Source organism: Sebastes umbrosus, chromosome 9 (assembly GCF_015220745.1).
Source record: "Sebastes umbrosus isolate fSebUmb1 chromosome 9, fSebUmb1.pri, whole genome shotgun sequence".
In the NCBI taxonomy this organism is placed as follows: Eukaryota; Metazoa; Chordata; class Actinopteri; order Perciformes; family Sebastidae; genus Sebastes; species Sebastes umbrosus.
In genome coordinates this window covers 29,505,746-29,526,722 of record NC_051277.1, presented here as the reverse complement: position 1 = coordinate 29,526,722, position 20,977 = coordinate 29,505,746, and the positions used below count along the sequence as shown (strand labels likewise).

The 20,977-nt window shown below is 42.4% G+C and overlaps 1 pseudogene; it reads left to right on the top strand.

Moving 5' to 3' along the window:
- Positions 1 to 295: 295 nt before the first annotated feature.
- LOC119494933 lies at positions 296 to 19,672 on the top strand (annotated as a pseudogene).
- The last annotated feature ends 1,305 nt before the right edge of the window (positions 19,673 to 20,977 follow it).

Below are 20,977 nucleotides of genomic sequence, written 5' to 3'. Positions count from 1 at the left end.
GAAAAAGTTATATTTCTCTCCTGGCAGGTTGGGTCGGAGTAAAAAACACTGCCGCCATTGCGTCTTTATGCGCAGAGCATCCCGTTGCGTGCCTGGTAACGCCTTTCCCTGTGAATTTAATTAAATTTTTTCCCACCGGAGCCTCGTGGGCCATTTTACGTTGTCGGGCCCTTGGGGTTGAGCCCCAATAAAGCCTGTGCATTAAAACAACGGTGCAGGGAAAGTGTGTATTTTGAAAACTACGGGACTTCGAAACAATGGCTGTTTGTTTTCGGAATAACGGGCAGTCGGACTAATGGGTTCAGGTCCAATGGTGCATTTTTCGGACTGTTGGGCTGTCGTAATAATGGGCTGTTGGAACAATGGCATGGCACTGGATTGGCCCCGGCAGTGCTGCTTGCACGATTGTCGAGAACCGCTCATCGCTCGTTGACTCCAGGGAAGTGAAGAAGAGTTCGGTTGCAGCGCTAATATGCAGCATCCAACGGCAAAAGTGAACAGCGGTCAATGAGCCGCGACTTGTAAAGGCCCACTGCGGACAACGTGCTCGACTCAGTCTGCAGAACCCTGAAGCCCCGCCCCTTTTGCTGCACAGAGCGCTGTTGCTAGTTTATTCAAAGTTTATTAATATTGAACGTGGACACCTGTGCAAATTGCACCAAATTCAACACAGCAGCACTCTCTGGACTCTGGGTCCACAGCATACACCTGCCAAGGGTGAAGTAGATCGGGTGAACGGTTCATGAGATATGCGAAAGACAGACAGACAGAGATTCCTTGCTTTATAGTTAGATGTGGCTGAGACACTTTAACAGCCCTGGGACTGTTCTGTGCCTATGTTCCTGTTTCAGAGCCAGAGCTAATCTGTCACCTCTGTCACTGCAGGAGCCCTGTCCTACGCTGAACTGGGGACTTGTATTAAGAAGTCTGGTGGACACTACACATATATACTGGAAGCCTTTGGACCTCAGATGGCTTTCATAAAGCTATGGGCTGATCTCATTGCTATAAGGTAATGTCTGCCTCCTTACCTCAAGTTTAGTGTTACTAACCTTAAAACTGCATTAATCAATATTTTTTTATATTAAGCCCAATAGACCTGGTACTGGGTTAAACGGGTCGTACATAGTTACAAACAAGTAGTGATGGAAGATGCTCTATTTACAGACGTACCAGTTATCTTAGCGTTAGTTGCATTCTGGTTAATTTAAGGCTAAACATCAACATTTCTGTTTGCTATCAAGTAAAGAACTAACGTTGTGTACCAGTGTCCTCTCTCCCTATTGTGTCTTTTTTGTAAAATGTTATAATTGTAGTGTTTAGTACTCATAGCTGTAGTGTTGGTTATAGATGTGTATGTAACTAAAAGAGAACTTGTTGGTGTTTTCTTGTGCTTGCATCACCTCTCTTGTGTGGCCCACAAGGAGGACTATTTCCCCTATTATTGTACGTATGTGAGTTATGTCGCTGGACGAAGAATTATATGTCTGAGTTGTGTACAATAATTCATAATTTCTTTAAACTTGAAGTATGCTAGTATTGATATGTTTGTGTGTCTGTATGTGTGTGTCCTCGAGGCCAGAAGGCGAGTCACCTCTCTGACCTTTGGTCAGTACATCCTGGAGCCTCTGTTCATGCCCTATGGCTGTCAAACTGGCCACCGCCATTGGCTTAAGTACGTATGGCGGGACTACTTTTACTGCATGTCGTCCCCTCTCTCTCCCCTGCCTTTACTGTCTGTTTTTTTATATGATTTTTTTCCATTTCTGCTTTATTTGATAGACAAAAGAAAATGTGTGTCCATTCATGAACGCTATAGCAGACGTGAGCTTGTGACGGATGGGGTTCCATCCATGGCAGGAAAATGATTGGTTTGGCAGCACGTTGGTCCGCTGTTGCACCTCAGATGATATCCTTACACTGCATTGTGCATCAGACGGTGTTGAGCTAAACTAAAACTAAGCGGAGCGCTCAAAACGACAATGGACAGCTTGATGGCTACAATTAATTTTATTCGCTCCACATCAAGCCTCCAACACCGCTTATTCCGCATGCTGCTGTCAGAAATGTCTTCAGAGCATTATGACCTGCTTTTGCACAATGACAATAACTTGTTTTTTATGCACTTTGAGTTGTGTCTAGGTCAGATATGACCAAAATGTTTTTGTTTTTTCATTTCAAAAGTGGAATTAAGTATTGCTACTACCTCAGATTCTGTTCAGTTATGGCTTTTTTTTTTTTTTTATGCACTTTTTGATGTGCCTGTGTCAGATGTGATCACATTTTAAAGGGAAACAATGAATAAACATTACTTGTTTATTAATTTAACATTACTGGAAATGTCTGGCCCAGCTAAATTTCTTGGTTTGAAAATCTGGCCCAACTGAATTTGTAATTGAGTAGCCCTTCTCTAGACCCAGACGCACACACACACACAAACCATACACATACACATAAACAGACAAGCTCACACTCCTGTGATGACTGTTATTGTTCTGCAGAATGGTTTGTCCCAGGGACAGCCTGGACCTCTGCCTCTGTGGTTCACACACTACTGTGCCAATTTAATTTTATTGTTTTTTAAATGAATTGTTGTCATAAACATCATGCACACACACTTTAATTTATATTGTTTTGAAATGTCTTTCTCAGGGTTCCCCTTGTTGAACGCACGTTTTTGTTGCTTTGAGCTCTGTTTTTGTTTCGGGTCTTTGTTGAGCTTGAGCTGCAGAACTAGGCGACAGTATGTAGGCTGGCCTACACCATGCCATTATTATTTTAATTTGACAATTGTTAAAAGCTGATGTGGACCTTGGAGGGAACAGCACTTGAAGAAGTAGAAGCCTTTACATACCTTGGCAGTGTCATCGATAAGCAGGGCGGAACGGATGCAGATGTCAGAGCCAGAATCGGCAGGGCAATACAACTTAAGAACATCTGGTGCTCCAAAGAAATCAGCCAGTGGACAGAGCTCAGACTCCTCAACTCCAACATGGAACCAATACTCTATGGTTCAGAGACATGGAGGACAACCAAGACCACAATAACAAAAGTACAAACATTCATAAACAACTGCCTGAGGTGGATCTTAAACATCCACTGGCCAGATATCATCAGCAACAATAATCTCTGGAAGAGAACAAGTCAGACACCTGTGAAAGAAGAGATCAGGAGAAGAAGATGGGGATGGGTTGGCCACACACTCCGGAAACCAAGTACCAGCATCACCAGGCAGGCACTTAGATGGAACCCACAAGGCCAAAACTATAGAGCTGGTGGTCAACTTTCGGAGAGATGGGAAGGTTCTCCCGTCACTGACCATTAATGGAATAATGGTGGAAAGAGTGGACAGTCTTAAATTCCTCGGAGCAACAATATCCTCCTCTCTGAAATGGGATGACGACTCGATCTGCATCATCAAAAAAGCCCACCAAAGACTCTTTCCTGCACCAGTGATAAAAGTTTAGGGTGTCCAGAGAGGGGATGCTGCAGTTCTACAGAGCTGCGATAGAAAGTGTTCTCATCTTTTCTATAGCTGTGGGGTATGGCAACTCCACAGCTCAGCAAAGAAAGCAGCTAGAAAGAATTGTTTGCTCCGCCTCAAAAATCATCAGCTGAAAATTCACCCCCATCTTTGACATCTCTGAGACCCACATTAAGCGCAAAGGTCTAAAAATACTACGGAACTCCACTCACCACGGATGTATGTAATGTTTTCTGGGGTATTACGTGTTACATGTTTTTATTTCTCATTAAGTGTCTTGACTGTTATGCTGTGACTGTCTGTTGTCATGAGCACGCTGAGACAAATTCTTAACATAAATTGTGTGCTATAAAATCGCCCAATAGCAACTTAATTCCTGTTTCTTTTTCTCTGTCCCTGTAGCTTCTGTTATGTACCTGAACAGTATGAGCGTGACATGGACAAATAGGATTCAAATCTTCCTCACCTTCAGCAAGCTGCTGGCCATCGGCATCATCATAGTGCCTGGAATGTACCAGCTCTTTAAGGGTAAGACACCTTCATCATCACCTCTAATAGCCTCTATTATTATGAACTATTATTATGAACTGTTCTTCCTGAGGAGGCTCAGGTCCTTCAACGTGTGCAATAGGCTGCTGCAGATGTTTTACCAGTCTGTAGTAGCCAGTGTCCTCTTCTTTGCCGTGGCATGTTGGTGGGGGGAACACCAACACAAAGGATGCCAACAAACTAAACAGGCTGGTGAGGAAGGCTGGCTCTGTGGTTGGATCTGAACTGGAAGATCTGGAGGTGGTGGCAGAGGGGAGGATGAGGAGGAAGCTGGACGCTATCCTGGATAACCCCTCCCACCACCTCCATGATGAGCTAGTCAAGATGAGGAGCACCTTCAGCCACAGACTCATCCCCCCTCGGCACAACACAAAGCACCCGGGTCAGTCCTTCATGCTGGTAGCCATCAGGCTCCGCAACCTAGGCTGACCCCCATATGAGAACTATGAGGATTTTAATAACTTTAAACATGCACTATCTACCTTTTAACATGCACTATCTGCAACAATCTTGGACTCTAACCACTGGCGCACTTTACACTAACTTTACACTATACATCTTACACACACTTACTTACACTATACATCCTAGGATGTGCTGGTGTTGTCAGAGTTTGCTGTGTTGGAGTACAGAAAGCGTAGCTTAGTGTTATCTAAAAGATTTTAGATGTCATGGATGAATATTTAGATCATTTCGACAATGTGGATGCAACATGAGATTTCAAAAAGAGACGTTTCCAGATGAGAATTGGTTAGACATTGCAGCCCGTTTCACAGCTGTCGGATGCAGCGCTCTCGCCACTCAACATGGTGGTTGAGCCATTGAACCCAGTTTCCCAGGATCCTTGAGCCCTGGACTCCACCCATGGACTCATTGTTTACAGTAACTATAGGCTAATGTATCACATGATGTCACAAGGTGAAGAAAACCCAGCGCAGCGGTTATGTTCCCTCTCTTTTCACATCGCCTCGGCTCTGCTCTCCACGCCGGTGGAGCTCTGACCACCGTGCAGTCTGCTTGGAGCAGACGCACCAAACTCTCAACTCTCTTCAGCCTGCCTGAAAATGTCATTTTCAGTAGCGGCTACAATAAAGCCTGCCAACTGTCTTTTTCAAGCAACAAGGAACAACAAGCAAGTTAGCATCGAGCTTCAAACTCAAGGAGAACAAAGTCTGGAACAACTACTTTTCCCAGCCTGGCTTTCCCAACACAGACGGAACCTCTGGCTAACAAAGGAATCCTTTTTCCCCTATGGACTTGGTAATGCAGGGATGCAAACACGCAGGCTATGGTGAAAAAAGAGAGAGCTATCCGAAGTCGGTAAAAAAATGCGGAAGCGTAACATCATACATCCGTGTGACGAAGGCCTGTGATATACAGGTATGTAAGGGATAATGTACAGCGTACAATCCGTCTTCATTTAGAAGCTTCAAAATGTCAACAAGAAGAAATGTGTGTGTGTGTGTGTGTGTGTGTGTGTGTGTGCGTGTGCATGTTTGTGTTTGCAGGAGAGACCAAGAATTTTGAGAATGCCTTTGAGCTGAGCCGTGTGAAGCTGTCTGGTATGCCACTGGCTTTCTACTCTGGGATGTATGCATACGCTGGATGGTAGGTATGGTCCTCACACACACACACACACACACACACACACACACACAAAGACTGTGGCTCGGGAGGTAGAACGGTCGTCCACTAATCAGAAGGTCGTGGTTTGATCCCTGGCCCCTGCAGTCTACATGTCGAAGTGTCATGCTTATTGCTCCTGATGAGCAGGTAGCACCTTGATTGTAGCCTCTGCCACCATTGTGTGTGAATGTACAACAGGTTCTCGCCATCACTCACTCTGACAAAACACTCAGTACAGAGTGAGAAACATGGAGAAACGGGAGAGATCCCGCAGTTAGAAATGCACAAAGGAGCAGGGGCAAGACCAGGATGCCGACAGTTCAAATGTCCTCCACTCTCATTCCTCTGTGCAAAGCCGTTGAGAATGAAATCCCCCTGATGGAGTGCACTCTGATGCTCTCTGGGGGATCCACGCCAGAGGAGAGATATGCCTGTGAGACAGCCTCACGCATCCAGTGTGACAGGCGCTGTGTGTGCAGACAGAGGAAGCCCCTGAGATTGCTCTCTGCAGCGCACAAACGGGCGCTAGGAACGATGCATGGCGGCGACTGCAGTGTGTAGCCTCTGCTGATCAACCCGCTCATCCAGCTGTCCATTAGACATACGCGCCGCCACTCTGACTTAAATGCTCTGAAAGCGGGCGGTTGTTATAGAGGCAAGCCAAGCCAGAGCCCTCGCCACCGTTGCTTGTGTCGGAGTGGTCTCCAATGCAACCCATGAGGAGCTCCGGAGCTCGGGCCTAAAGGGTATCCGTTACGCATGAGCTCACAGCCGGGGTACGGATTTGTAACGGGCGGGGGCATCAGTCTCATAAAGCCGCCGTTTAGAGAGGTGAGGTCCGTAAACGTGGCTTTGGGGTGCATCTACATTCACACATGCAGAGGAATGAGCAGGGGAGACATAGAACACATTCAAAGAAGTGTGGCTGTCCGCACGAGGTGTAAAAAACAGCACTCGTGGACTTACACTGACACATTTCTTTCGGGAACACGTGTAAGAGAAGCCTCTGGCTGTGTGTCAGAAGAGATGCACACTTTCTCCAAGTGTTTACTATTGCCGTGAATGGTTTTACATTGTAGTTAATGGAAAGCCCGGTGCTTCTCAAACATGCGCTAAAGGGTACCTTGTTCGGCGGTACCACATGCCGATGGCAAAGCCTCTGTATTTGACACCCTGGGAATGAGAATGACTTTTGTTATTAAGTGCTTTGAGTGGTCGCTAAGGCTAGAAAAACGCTATATAAATGCAGTCCATCTACACGTGTAGAGGAACATGCATATTTGCACATTATTTACCATTCATTAATCATTGGAGGTTATATAACAGTTGTTTCCTTTTGCAGGTTCAATTTGAACTTTCTGACAGAGGAGGTAGATAACCCTGAGCGGTAAGTTTAATTCATGTGTCTTCTGTATCAGCATAGTTGATCTCTATTTGCTGAATTTAAAACCCTAATGCTGGGCACACACTACTCGAGAATCAAGCACTTAGTTTCCTGCATTCTGGTGATTTTTTTTTATGCACCAATTTATGGTTGGAAATGTCTTTATTTATGTAAAGTAAAAATTCAGGTGGCAGGTGACAATTCAAAATGTAAAAATATAATGGAATATAGTGCAGTAAGGCGCTCAGGCATTCTGTATTGCTTGAAAATAAGTAGGCTTTTCTCCTGTAGTATCCAATTTTGTAATTTAATGTTATCTCAGCTGAGTCAACACACATGTGGGCATTATTACTCTTCTCTCATCTTTTGTGTCTTTTGTTTGGGGAAGTAACCTCTTGAAATGAGCATGTGGCACCTATTCACCTCCATAAAAGCCTACATCAATTAATTATACCCTCGCGTCAATTGAGTACAACTTGAAAATTATTTAACTTAGGAACTTAAAATTTGGTATGATGGTTGACAGTGTGGACTAGTTGTGCATTTTGGGAGTTAGAAGTCCAGGGTGCCCAAAATTTTTGACATTTTGGCCAATTTTTTTTCGACTTCAATTTCGTTTCCAGAGTTGAACTCGTTCCATTAGTTCCAAAAGGCCAAAACCTTTGGCAATGAGCGGGAGTATGTGAGCCATGCTCACTTTTGCCTTGTTTTAATTAATTTATAAACCCCTGTATTTTAATAGCTCATGTGTGTTTCAGCAAACGTTCTGCTTATTTTCAAATCTTTCTGCGCATTCAAAACATATTCCACACAGCCTATCCGTGTTCTCTGATGTTGAGAATAAAGTTGTAATATTTTGAGGAAAAGGTTATAATATTCTGAGAGTAAAGTCTCAATATACTGAGAATAAATTCATAATATTTTAAGAAATATCGACCTGCCCCATATGTTGCTGTGGATTAGCCCACTTCATCACTCTGCTGATAGTACAGTATCCCCTTCAGACCGCCTGACAGACACACAACCCCCGTTTGGGACTCTGGTCTCTGGATGAGATAAAGTTTAGGGAGGCGTCTGTGCGCACTGATGAAATTGTAGTCGGTTGTAGAAATCAAAGATAGATAGCATCAAATAGCATTAAAGAATTGCAGAACAGAGCATCAATAGTTTTCAATAAAACTGTAATCTGTATTCCTAGCGCTCAAAAATGCAAAACTGATCAAACAAACCAAATGCCAACTACACAATCATCTGTACAAAGACAAGCTAGCTAATGCTATCCTAATTGCATGCTAACAAAACCAGTCGTTCATAATTAATCTACCGATAGCCGATCTTACAAAATGAAACCCAAAACGTTGGCCTATGTAAGGGACCAAGCAGTGAAGCAACGAGGAAACAGGAGTTGTGAAATAATTTGGGCTTTTTATTCAGCCAAAAAAATAACAAAACATTATTAACCAATAATTGAATACCTAGGTCTAACAAAAAAGAGGTTAAAGTAATATAACAATACTTATTCCCACTATTAAACCAGATGTTAACTGAACAAAACTAACCTAAACAATGAACCATGAGGGCAGATATATATAGGGCTTAGCCAAACCAAAATAGAACACAAAGGGGTAAACAAGATGGACACCAAATATAATTAAATACCAAGCAGAACTAACTACAACCAAATCCCCCCCATAACATTGCAGCACTTGGTCTGGCCCAGTTTGAGTCCTCATGGCAGCACTTGGTTTGAGTCCTCAGCCACGCCCCTATCTCCACCAGGAAGTCAGCTCCCCCAACAGCCAACTCAAACAAAGAAACAAATGATTAATATAACAAATAATAATATGTGTAACCTCACAGTGTTAATGTGTGAATCTAAACTATATAAGGTTAAACACAAATAAGTGATGTTAATTGTAAAGATATAGTTGGCTGCAAATTAAATGAACCTGTGTAGGTAGTAAACTAATGAGATGAGAGAGTGTGAATCGGAATGATATTACCCTGTGTGGCTGTGACCATCACCTTTGTGTCTGACTGTATACTATATATACTACATTTCATGTTTTGAATCTTATTCACTGTGTAGTGTTTTGTGTTAGTTCGGCAGTTCTTTTTGACACTTACAGTAAACAGCAAGTGGATGGGACTTTTACCCTTACCCTCCGAAAATGGCCGATTTGCTGTCTGCACCAAACTACAGACAGACACAGTTGGGGACGAGCTGGTGAACATAGTGAAGCATTTAGTAGCTAAAGAGTCAGATATTTTTCCCAGGAGTTCATGGAGACCAAAAAGACACACAGTTGCTTGACAGTGTACTGCTTCTGTTATTATCCCTCCTGCCATCAGGACTGTGCCATTAGCTATCTGTATCTCAATGGCGATTGTGACTTCCTGCTTACTGATGACCAATGTGGCATACTACACTGTAATGTCAGCAGAGGAGCTCCTGGCCTCGGAGGCAGTTGCTGTGGTAAGTAATACTAATAGGTTATTACCTTATTTATAAAGCACGTTTAAAACAAAACGAAGTTGACCAAAGTGCTGAACATGTACATTATACCACTTCCTGAATACACACACTAATTACACATCATGATGGTTTATATCATGTGTAGACCACACCATGTACTGTAAATCTCATGTAAATCAGATGATCTTTGTCACCAAAGGCTGACTTCCTGTTGTCAGTAGGTGGCGCTATGATTGTAACTCAACATGGACATGTAGATGTCTTCAGGTTTAGCGTCTTATCAAGCATGTGAAATTTGGGGCAGAATGAAAGCAAATGGGAAATGTCCGAAATGATGAGAGCAATGTTTTGTGCGTGTTTGAGTATACCAAGGACATCAAAAATGCGTTCAATAGCTAAAAGTAATTATGGGGCACTATAGAGCCGACGTGTCACACCCTAGCCCAATTGCGACATCAGATCGAAATAATTACTAGTTTACACATGGGTGCAAAGTTTCATGAGTTTTTGTGCATCCCAAAGTCCTCAAACATGGGTTTGTAAAATGAAAATGAATGTACAAAATCCAAAATGGCTGACTTCCTGACGGTTGAAAAAAATAAAAAAGTATACGTTCTTATAGGTGAGAACAATGATCCCACCATGAACATCAAAGGAACTTTTCGCAACTCTGACTTGCGTTTGGGGGAGCTATGGAGCACTTAGGCCACGTCCAAGCCCAATCACTGCAGAACTATGCACTTTTCAGCAGTTCTGAAGCGTGTGCCAATTTTCGTGCATACCAAGCCCCTCAAAAATGTGATTCTGCAACATCTTTACAAAAATGATAGGTTTCCTCTCACTTCGTGCCAGGGACTCCACTGGGCCATTGGCACTTTTGTGCTCGGGCCCTAATAATGAGCACGTAATAGCAGTAAAAGAGTTGCAGTATAACAGAAAATAAACTTAATCAAACGCCAGCAAGAAGAGATGAGTCTTAAGCAGCGACGTAAATGATTCTGTGGTCTGAGCTATGAGTCTAGTTCTGGGGACATCCAGGAGCATCTGATTGATCGATCTCAGCGCTCTAACTGGAGTATGAAGATGCAAGAGTTCTGACAGATAAGGTGGTGCCAGCCCATTTAGAAACTTAGAAACCAGCAATAAAATCTTAAAATCAATCTGGACACGGACCCGGACAGGAAGCCAGTGGAGGGAGGCCAAAACTGGTGATATGTGATCACATTTTCTTTATCCGCTGAGAAGAAGAAAAGCTGCATCTTGGCAGCCGGCAAAGAGACGACTGTTGTACACCCACATACAAAGAGTTACAGTAGTCTAACCGAGAGGTGATAAAAGCATAGATCCTATTTCTTCCGCCAATGCCCTTTTAAACATCTTCTTATTCATCGTTCTTTTTTACTGATCTATCTATTTATTTATTTACATTTATTTATTTTTAATCTTGCCTTAATTTGATTTGCACCCTGACTGCCAGCCACCCACAAACCCCCGTCAAGCACACACACTGTACACAATCACATGTACACACCTTGATATTGATCTTTGCCCAGATCTGTTCTTCTTCTTTAATTTTGTTTTTAATTCATATATTTTTTATCTGGTTTCACTTTGCTTTATTTTACTCATATTTTATTTGTTATAAGAAAAAAAAAGAAAAAAGAAAACGAGTGGGTTCCTCCTCCATCTCTTCTCTCCTCCCTCCATCGATGACTGCTTATGGATAGAAAAAGAGCAAACGCCCTGAGCTATCTACCAGGCTCACGATCTACTCCTCCTCCTACTACTACTACTACTATTAAAAACTTCTTTTAGTAGCCAGGAAGGGATACTATTCAAGGCGATGAGACCCCGACGCGTAAAACCAACCACCAACTAGATGTCAACAGTTTTGATTTTGAGTTATTCACATGTGAAGCCAGGCTTAGATCTCCTACAGTGGTGTGTGCTCCTTGAAAGCATTTAGTTGTGGTCTCACCTCTGCTGTCAGTGACGTTTACTCCTAATATGAGCACCACAGTTACCTTCGTGCACTTTGCATGTAATTATTAGCGAAGCGTCTCCAATAGCCTGGCTTCCCAGCAGCTGGTAATGTGATTGTTCCACATCCCATAATAACAGCCACTGTAATCCTATAGCTGGGGAAGACTCATTCACTAAGAGATCTCTGATCTTTTATAATGCAGTTAGTTTTAATCCCGTGTACGAAGAGTGATAGGAGAGCTTTAAGAAAGGTGTTAAGAGCATTTATCTGTTCTTAGAAGGCTGTGATGTGATAAAATAATTACACTCTGTTCTTCCTTCCTCAGACAGCTAGCTAAAGTTTACATCTCAAGCTTAATTTGTCTAGACGTTGTCTTAAGGAAGCTGGACTCAAGGCACAATTAGTAATATTAGACCACATAAATTAGGGTAATAGGTGGTCGCGGAACCTGTTGTTTTTTATTTCGGCGTCCATGTTAACAGGTTAGAGCAGCCTACACAGCATCACGCGCGGTTTTACAGCAACAACAGACAGTGAAAGTGATCTTTTGACAGTATATTGACATCATAACAGCAACATTACTACACTTTCAATGTCTGTATCTGTAGAATATGTCACGGACATGAAAAAAAGTCAAGATTTATTTTCAAATCAACACTTCCCGCGTTCATTTCAAAATAAAAGCCCTCAAGCGTTTTTTCCCCCCCCCTGTGGACAGAATTCCTTCATTTGTTAACATTTTTTAAATTCTGAAATATGTAGAGGACGGTGTTGTAGAACATGCAGTGACTTTCAGAGCTCCATGTATGAATATAGTACGGGGTTTTAACTGTGGATTATTACTATTATTTACAAACGAGCACACATTTCTTAACCTTTTCTGAAATAAGTGAATAATGTACCTTGTCATGAGTTTGTGAGCAGATATAGTGCTGGTCACTAATTACATTCTTGAAGCAACAAATACTCTTGCTCACTTTGCTTCCTCTCTGTTTCTTCCTGTCAGACTTTTGCAGAGAAGCTGTTAGGGAGATTCTCGATAGCGGTGCCGGTGGTAGTTGCCTTGTCCTGCTATGGCTCCATGAACGGCTCGCTCTTCTCCATATCAAGGTACATTCACACACACTCACATGCCGATAGGCTTCGGGAGCAATTTGGGTTTCAGTATCTTGCTCAAGGACACGTCGACATGCGGACTGTTTAAGTTTGCAACAAAGGATGGGAGAGGCCGGACAAGTATGGGATTTGGAAGACATACTAGGAACAAATGGAAATATGGTAAACTCAGAGAGGGGTAATAGATTTCTTAAGAAACACCTCTACATACTCCCATACAGTAGGTGGCAGTATGCACCTAAAAGTTGGAATTGCAATCTCCCAAAAAACACAAAGAACAAGCAGAAAAAGAAGAGGAAGAAGACGAAACATGACAAACGAACGAAGATACTTGGCTGGTATTCACCTTATGTTCCAGTGTAACCCGGGTGTCAGCGGAGCACTTCCGATTGTGTTTTACAATCACAGGAAGTTTAAGAGCATGGATGTATAATAACTTTTATTACACGGCTCTGTTGAATACTTGTTTCTGACTGGTCAATCACGGCGTTTTACGATCTGTTATTTCTTTCTAGCAGACCGTTGCTATGTATAACAGACCGTTGCTAACAGACGGTCTGATCATAGAATCTGGAGGACCACGTCCGATCATGTCAATGTGCAGAAAAGAGTCTGGTAAATTAAACAACGATAGCTGTGGCAAAAAATAGATGTTGGGTTTCCGTTACTCCATCAGAAAACACAATGGAGTATTTTTCTTAAATTAATTTTAATATATTTGGAGAGCACGGAGCTTTAGATTCGTGGCTAATGGCAGAAGAGTCCCCAGTGAAGAAAAAAAAGAGGGAAGAAGAAAACAGCGTGGAAAAAGCGAGAGGGGTTAAAAGACACAAAGAGCTGGGCGACAGAGAAATCAACACAATTGAAGAAGACAGATGTGAAGTAAACACTAAACGGAATACGGTATGGGATATTGCAGTGTTTAAAGACTGGTTAATCGGAGAGACCTTGTCAACAGATATTTTATGCATCTTGTCCGACAAGAAGGACACGTACAGATGAGTGAGGACAGAAACGTCAACATTAATATTTTTGGAGTCCCTGCGTCACCCTGTCGGGGTTCATTTCGCAATAACGACTGACTCGCTGTACATTATCCCTTACATAATACATCCATGAGTAAGAGTTTGTTAGATGTGAGTCTGTTAATGATGGGCAGGGCAGCATAAGGAACTTGCAACCCTGAGAGTATAGGTTTCATGCTTTACCGACTGAGCTAGCCGAGATTTTCTGTTTAGGCTTTCCAAAACTAGGGTTTCTCAAGATGGGTGCCGTTATGTTAAGGATGGCTCCACTGCGTCATCGAGCAATGATTTCAGCCCCGCCTAAAAGAATCCTGAACACAAAACTGGCAAAAAACAGTTTAACGGTCTAACTCCACAATCCAGTACTACAATGTTCACAGTCTTTGCACATGTTTTCAGTAATTATTTTCCAACATTTATAATGTGTTTAGAGACAAATCTCAGAATTTCCTTTACACAGCCTTTAACAAATAGGCCTGCTTCACATAAAGCCCTGCACTAAGCCACTATTTGAGACTTTGCAGTGTGTACAGTGATTCGAGCGAGTCAAACAAGTAGAGGCAGTGAACTAGTGCAAAACCTGTCTGGAGTTTGTACCCTCAATGTGCAGGTTCCTCATAGTCTTTGTTAGTGTTTGAACCTATGCACGTGAGTTTCTCTGTTAAGACAGCAAATAATCACATCACATCAGTGTGGAGTGAATGTGATCCAAGATTCAAATGAGCTAGTTTTAACTATACAATCAATTAAAATTTTTGCATGTGTATACAGTATATACAGTATGTGCTTGTGTGTTCACCAGAACGTTCTACGTGGCATCCCGTGAAGGACATCTCCCTGAGGTTTTGTCTATGATCCACGTCCGCAGACACACTCCACTGGCTGCTGTCCTCATACTGGTCAGTTTACTGCAATATGAACAATAATGACAACGATCAATAACTGTTCATTATTATACAAAACAGACAACACTAAATATCCCTAATACCCCTAACTGAAATAACAGCCATTGACAACAATGGCAATTAGCATTTAACAAAAAATCTATAATGACAGGATCAATTCTAATATTGAAACAAATAACACTCACCATATCACGTCAGTTATCATCTACTGTTGACGTATCATGAAGCATAATATTGTTGCTATGGTTACCTGCATATATATAGCATGCTGACACATGGGTAAAGGGACTATATGTAAGTTTTTACACGTATAAACGTTTTTCAATTGTTTTTTATTGCCAATGTGTGAACGGGCTGTAAACTAACCTAAAAAATGAGACCTTCCTTGAATCTCTGGGTTTCCTCCATCACCCTGTAGACTGCTTTTAATGTGAAGAATGTGGGCCGGGAAAATCAAACGGATCTGACGTCATGCACGCTCACCAAGTGCCTTTATTTTCAGCTCCGCCACAGGGCTAACAGCGTGCAGCCATAGCCAATGTTCGGTTAGAAACAGAGTCCCATGGAGTAAGTTTGTGCGGAAATAAATGCTGCAGCTCCTCCAGACCAACAGAGGTTTCCCGTGTCTTGTTTCCCCGCTGCTGAGTGGAGTGACGGAGCTCCGAAATGAGTAATGTTATCGACTCCGGCCCAGGAGACCAAAACTCCGGTGTCTCCTCTGTGCCTTTTGACCACGGTCGAGAGGCTGAAGCAGGAAAAGTTAACACTAGGATCAGCATTGATTCATGGAGAGACCTTCATCTGGTCAGCTAACATTACTGCCAAGCATGTTAAATATATAGGGATATCGTGGTTTTAGCTGGCTAATGTTGCTAACGTCAGTCACGTTCGGTCTTGTGTGCGTCACAGCACTGTTTTGACCGATGCTCGCTTGCGTCTACGTAGTGCGAGCAACAGGATGCGTTGACTTAACGGCCACAGGTGTCACTGTTAACAAGCTGTTTCTGATTCTTCCGCAGAGTCCTTTTAATCAATTGACTTATGTTTGACATAGTAATGGACACCTGCCAGCCAATCACAAACTGAGTTAAATATTTTAACCAATTCAGTCCTGATCATAACTACATAATTAACTTTAGAATTGTAACCTTTTAAATGACAGTTTGTTTACATAATGCCACTGTTGTTTTTTATGAAAAAAAAACAAGAACACAAAAATGAAAATATGTTGTGTATACTAAATGCTAGGCAGACTTGACAGTCTGGGATATGTCAATGATTAGCAAAAACACTGATTTTGATGCATTTTTAAAACTCCCACTTGTTACCTTAGATAACACAAATGTCCCCTTCCTAAAACTGCTATATGTGTGTGTGTATGTGTGTGTGTGTGTGTGTGTGCAGTACCCTATGACCATGCTCCAGCTGTTTTTAGGAGACATCTACAGCATGTTGAACTTCATGAGCTTCCTGCAGTGGCTGTTCATCGGTGTGGTGGAGCTGGGTTTAATTTACCTTCCGATATACCGCCCCTTTAGGGTGAGTGCTTCCACACCTGTATACACCTGTAGCTGCACTGAATCCTACCGGAATCTGTGCCACAATATTGTATTGTATTCCACAGTAACTCATCTTGTTCTTGTAGCTATGTTTCATTTTGCTTCATATCTAATTATAGATAGTAATAACAGATGTCTTTTCTGACTTGTCCAAAGGTCCCGCTCTTCATCCCAGTGATGTTCTGCCTCACATGTTTCTTCATGGTCTTCCTGTCTCTGTACTCGGACCCGGTCAACACAGCGATTGGATTTGCCATTTCCCTCACTGGCATCCCCGCCTACTATATCTTCATTTACTTCAACCGCAGACTAAAGTGGCTTCAGAGAGCTCTAGGTAAGTTGTTGCTAATACAATGGAACTTCACATTCAACCACACATATGACTAGGAGAGATGTTTTGGATACATGGTCATGCTAAACCTTTATGTCATGTAGCACGGATTTAAAGGAGCACTCCACTCATTTTTCACATAAAAGTCAGTTCACTCATCATGGAGAGCACCACACAGCTGTAGAATATCTTCTGTGGTTTTAATGTCTGAGAAAGTCTAGTGCATGATGAATTGTAGGATCCAGGATATTTGAAGTTTGATTCATATTAGGGACTAAAAGTCAGGAATTTCTTGATAAAAGTCCCCCGACTTGTGCAACACAAAATCCCCTTTACATTATATTGTTTGACAAAATTGTACACTAAACATACATATATATAAGGAAAGCTTACTTTCAGAAGTAACACTGTCCTAAGTTTAAAAAAAAAAAAAGTTTACCCCCGATGGTTATGCAAAGATATAAGTTCCATTATTTCTTCTTGAAATATTTTAGTCTATTTGTTAGATGCGTTCTGGAGATAGGATCCTAAGAATTTCACTACAAGTTGTATTGTGTAAAATTGTTTATGTGACAACTAAATTTTATTAGAGTTTTAAACATACTGTAGGCCTAGTGTTAGAGAGCGTTATGGTTTATGTCCTAAGTCTGTATAAGCCAATATACAAGTCTATATATAGTCAATATACAAACTTGAAACCTATTTGGTTCTTTGCTTGTCCCCACTAAAGACACTTTTAGTCCCTTAATCCTTTCCACTCAAAAGTGAAACCATGTCTGAGGCTTCCACCTAAAACTCTCACTGAAATGGATCTAAGTAGAATATCTGTGGAACATCATTAGACAACCATTTACTACCAGTGACAAGAAGAAACATTTTTATCAAAAATAGTTACTGAGTTATATAAAGAACCATTATTCAGGCGGTCAGTGTGGGACCCTTCAGGGCCAGATCCCCTTGATATGCTAGATGCTCTCATTGTGGAAGGTCAGGGTCAAATCCAGTAAGCTACCCACATTAGCCAAAAGCTAAAATTGGCTTGCAAATATCACAAATATTTTTGCAAAAAAATATAGCTGAAAAACGACACAAAAATACTTTACGTCCTCTACCAAAGTTCCAATGACTGAAAGGTCAGAACCAGCTACCATTTATTTATTTGATTTGCAGTAACATTTCAATTTAAAAAAAAAAAGAAAGAAAGTTATTTACGGGTTCCTGATGTTTGCCTTTCAACCAGCATTTGTCAGAAAAGCTGATTAATAGAAAGGGGTTTCCCTGAAGTCAGAAGTTTATAAGTTGGAACTAGGGATGTTAATAATTAACCGTTAACCAACATTAAGAATTATAACCGATTAATGCTATCGGTTAAAAGAAATATTAAAAATGAAATAAAAAGCTGAGCAAAACTCAGAGGAGTGGCTTGCCACTCTGAGCCAGAGTTGTTGCTAACGCCAGGGCTAACCGCATTCACTGTAATCAGCAGGCGGCTGGCAAGCAAGACACTGGAGCTTGGCTTGGGTCTTGAGGAGTTGTAGCATTTATTCACACACAAATACTGTAAACTGTACACACACTGCACTGCTACGTTCACAGCTATAACAGCTATACGTTACTGATCACTTCATACTCACCATCACACACACGGACTGTCGGACACTCGCTATCATCATCGAGCACACCGTCGTCACACACACGCTCTGGCTCTCGGCTGGACATTAAAGTCCTGTCGTGCTCACAGAGTAGCCAGGCAGACAAACAGCTGACAACCTTGCAACTAAACTAAATAATGTGGTGGAGACTAAAGTGGCTGCACGTTTCCTCGACAATGCACGCAGCTTCCTGGTCGCTAACTCTCCCGGACGGGTGAACTGGGGACTCACTTGTCTGCTGTGCTCAAACACTGCAGCTGGTGATTAATGATGGATTTACTCTGTTTGTGCATCGGCTTATCGTTGCACTTGGGCGGCTTTTTAGGCACTAAAACCACAGCAACGCTGCATGAAATGCACTAATCATGTCGGTTAACGGTTAATAATCGGCTAACGAGGGTCGGTTATCGATTAGAAAAAAAATCAAAATTAGCATCCCTAGTTGGAACTCTTCTTTTTAAAGTCACTCGAAAAACACATTGTTCTGAATTTTATCCTATTTGATTACTTTGTTAAATAGTTAATAGTTTGCCCTGCCTAAGAACTCAAATATAATCAGGAATTGAAGTGAATCAAACCCTCAGGTAGCAACAAAATCGTGAACAAAGCATGTTCATTTAGCAATGCTAATAAGCTCTTGCTAATGTGCTAATAGAACATTTTTGTTAATGGTATTGTAACCTTTATTATGGAGTGGACTGTTTGTGAAACACCTCAAGTTGGACTTCGTTCCTATTAGCAAATACAAGGGAGTGCTGAGCTTTTATTGTGAAGGGATAGAGGAAGTGTAATGTGTATAATGTGATGCTATTGTGACTATCACAGGGGATGTGCAGATGTGTATGGGGAACATGAATGCAACCGCATGTATGTCTAAGGGCTACGTGTATCAGCTACCTCTGGTGTATGAAAATAGTGTGACATACCTTGTTGAGATTGTGCAGTTATGTAAGGGGTACATGGAAATTGTTCACTGTTGTAATTTTTTTGTTTTAATGCTGGCAGGTTGATATAAGTCTGTACACATGGGTTTATTGCACTTACCCTGTTCCTGTTTATAAACGGGGACGTTTCTCTTTGGAGGAGGGGAGGTATGTAACCTTTATTATGGAGTGGACTGTTTGTGAAACACCTCAAGTTGGACTTCTTTCCTATTAGCAAATACAAGGGAGTGCTGAGCTTTTATTGTGAAGGGAAAAAGGAAGTGTAATGTGTATAATGTGATGCTACTGTGACTATCACAGGGGGAGTCTGGAGATGGGAATGAGTAAAGACGCCAGCATGTTCAAGCCTCCGTCTCATCGTGTCCTTATTTCACATAATAAATAAGTATAAACGCACATAAAAGACTGCTCGGTTACAGTATCTTATTCGCATGTTGTTACAATCTTGTAAATGTTTTATGAATTTAAAACACCATCATTTTTTCCACCAATTATTTTCATTAGGTTAGTATGAGTTAAATATTTACCTTCTATATAACATGAGAGATGAAGTCATACTATGGTTTACTTTGTGTCCCCAGATTCCTTCAACAGAACCTTGCAGATCATCCTGGTTGTCGTCCCTGCTGAGCAATAACAACTCACAACATCACCTCACACATATACATACTGTAGCGTCCCTGGTCAATGAAGCTACGAGGCAGGAACTCGTTTCACTGGTACTTTATTCCTCAGCTTGAACACAGGTTACTATGGGCCGTAACCAATGCCAAAACAACAAAACTATCTCCTTTACAGTGTGCTATCTGCATTAGCAACTCACTTCGACATCTCCCGCTTCTGGTCTCTCACACCCACCCACAAACTAACCGGAACAACAACAACAACCCTCCCTCCTAAAGCCTCGGCCAATCACAGGTGGCTATCTCCACAAATCACTGTCAATGCTACGTTCGCTGACATCATGTAAACCTTCCTAACTACAATAACAGAACTTTTAACTTTAGCTGAATATAACAGTTTAACAGTCATAGTATAACATAACAGCTGACCCCGCGTCACCCAGTCCGTTACACTACCCCGATTTTTACCCAGATTTCTCTGCCTAACATGAGGAGGGCAGGGGAGCACGAAGTGGAGTCCTGGGCAGCAGAGCGGTACGCCATTAACACGAGGGGTTACATGTGTATCCCAGTCACGTTGGTGTTTAGCCGTCACAATGGCCAGCTGCTGTGCCAGTGTGTGGTTAAATCTCTCCACAAGGCCGTCGCTCTGGGGGTGGAGGAGGTGGGTCTTTCGGAGCCGAGTTTTTCACACATTGCTGCAAACACACGGGACACAAAGTTTCTACCTTGTCAGTGTGAATGACTTCAGGCACCCAGAACCTGCTGAACATTCCCCCTACCAACGCATCCACAATGGTCTCTGCCTCCTGGTCAGGCAGGCTGTATGCCTCGGGCCACTTGGTGAAATAGTCCAAAGCAGTGAGAATGTAGCGGTTACCCTTGTCTGTGCGGGGAAAAACGGGCCGAGGACATCGATTCCCACCCGCACCATGGGGCACACTGCCGGAAACTGCTGGAGCTGAGCATGAGATCTCTCTGTGGGGCCCTTGCGTGTAGTGCAGCTGTCGCAGCGGCGGCAATAGTCCTCCACGTTTCGCCTATGTTGGCCCCAATAGAACCGTTGGAGGCGGCGGAGGGTCTTGGCTAACCAAAAGTGATCAGATCCGGGCGCTCCGTGCACTGCTTGGAGCACCGTCTCCCTCAGGGCCTTTGGCACCACCACCTGCCGGCTTGAGCTAACAGTTCAAACTGTGCATGAAAAGCTTCCCTGTTAGCTTTGCCATCATACCTTGGGGTCTTGATTGTGGGTGGGAGGGCTCCTACATGCGGCTCTACATGTCTGTTCATGACCGTACATTTGGCTGCCCCTGTTTTCC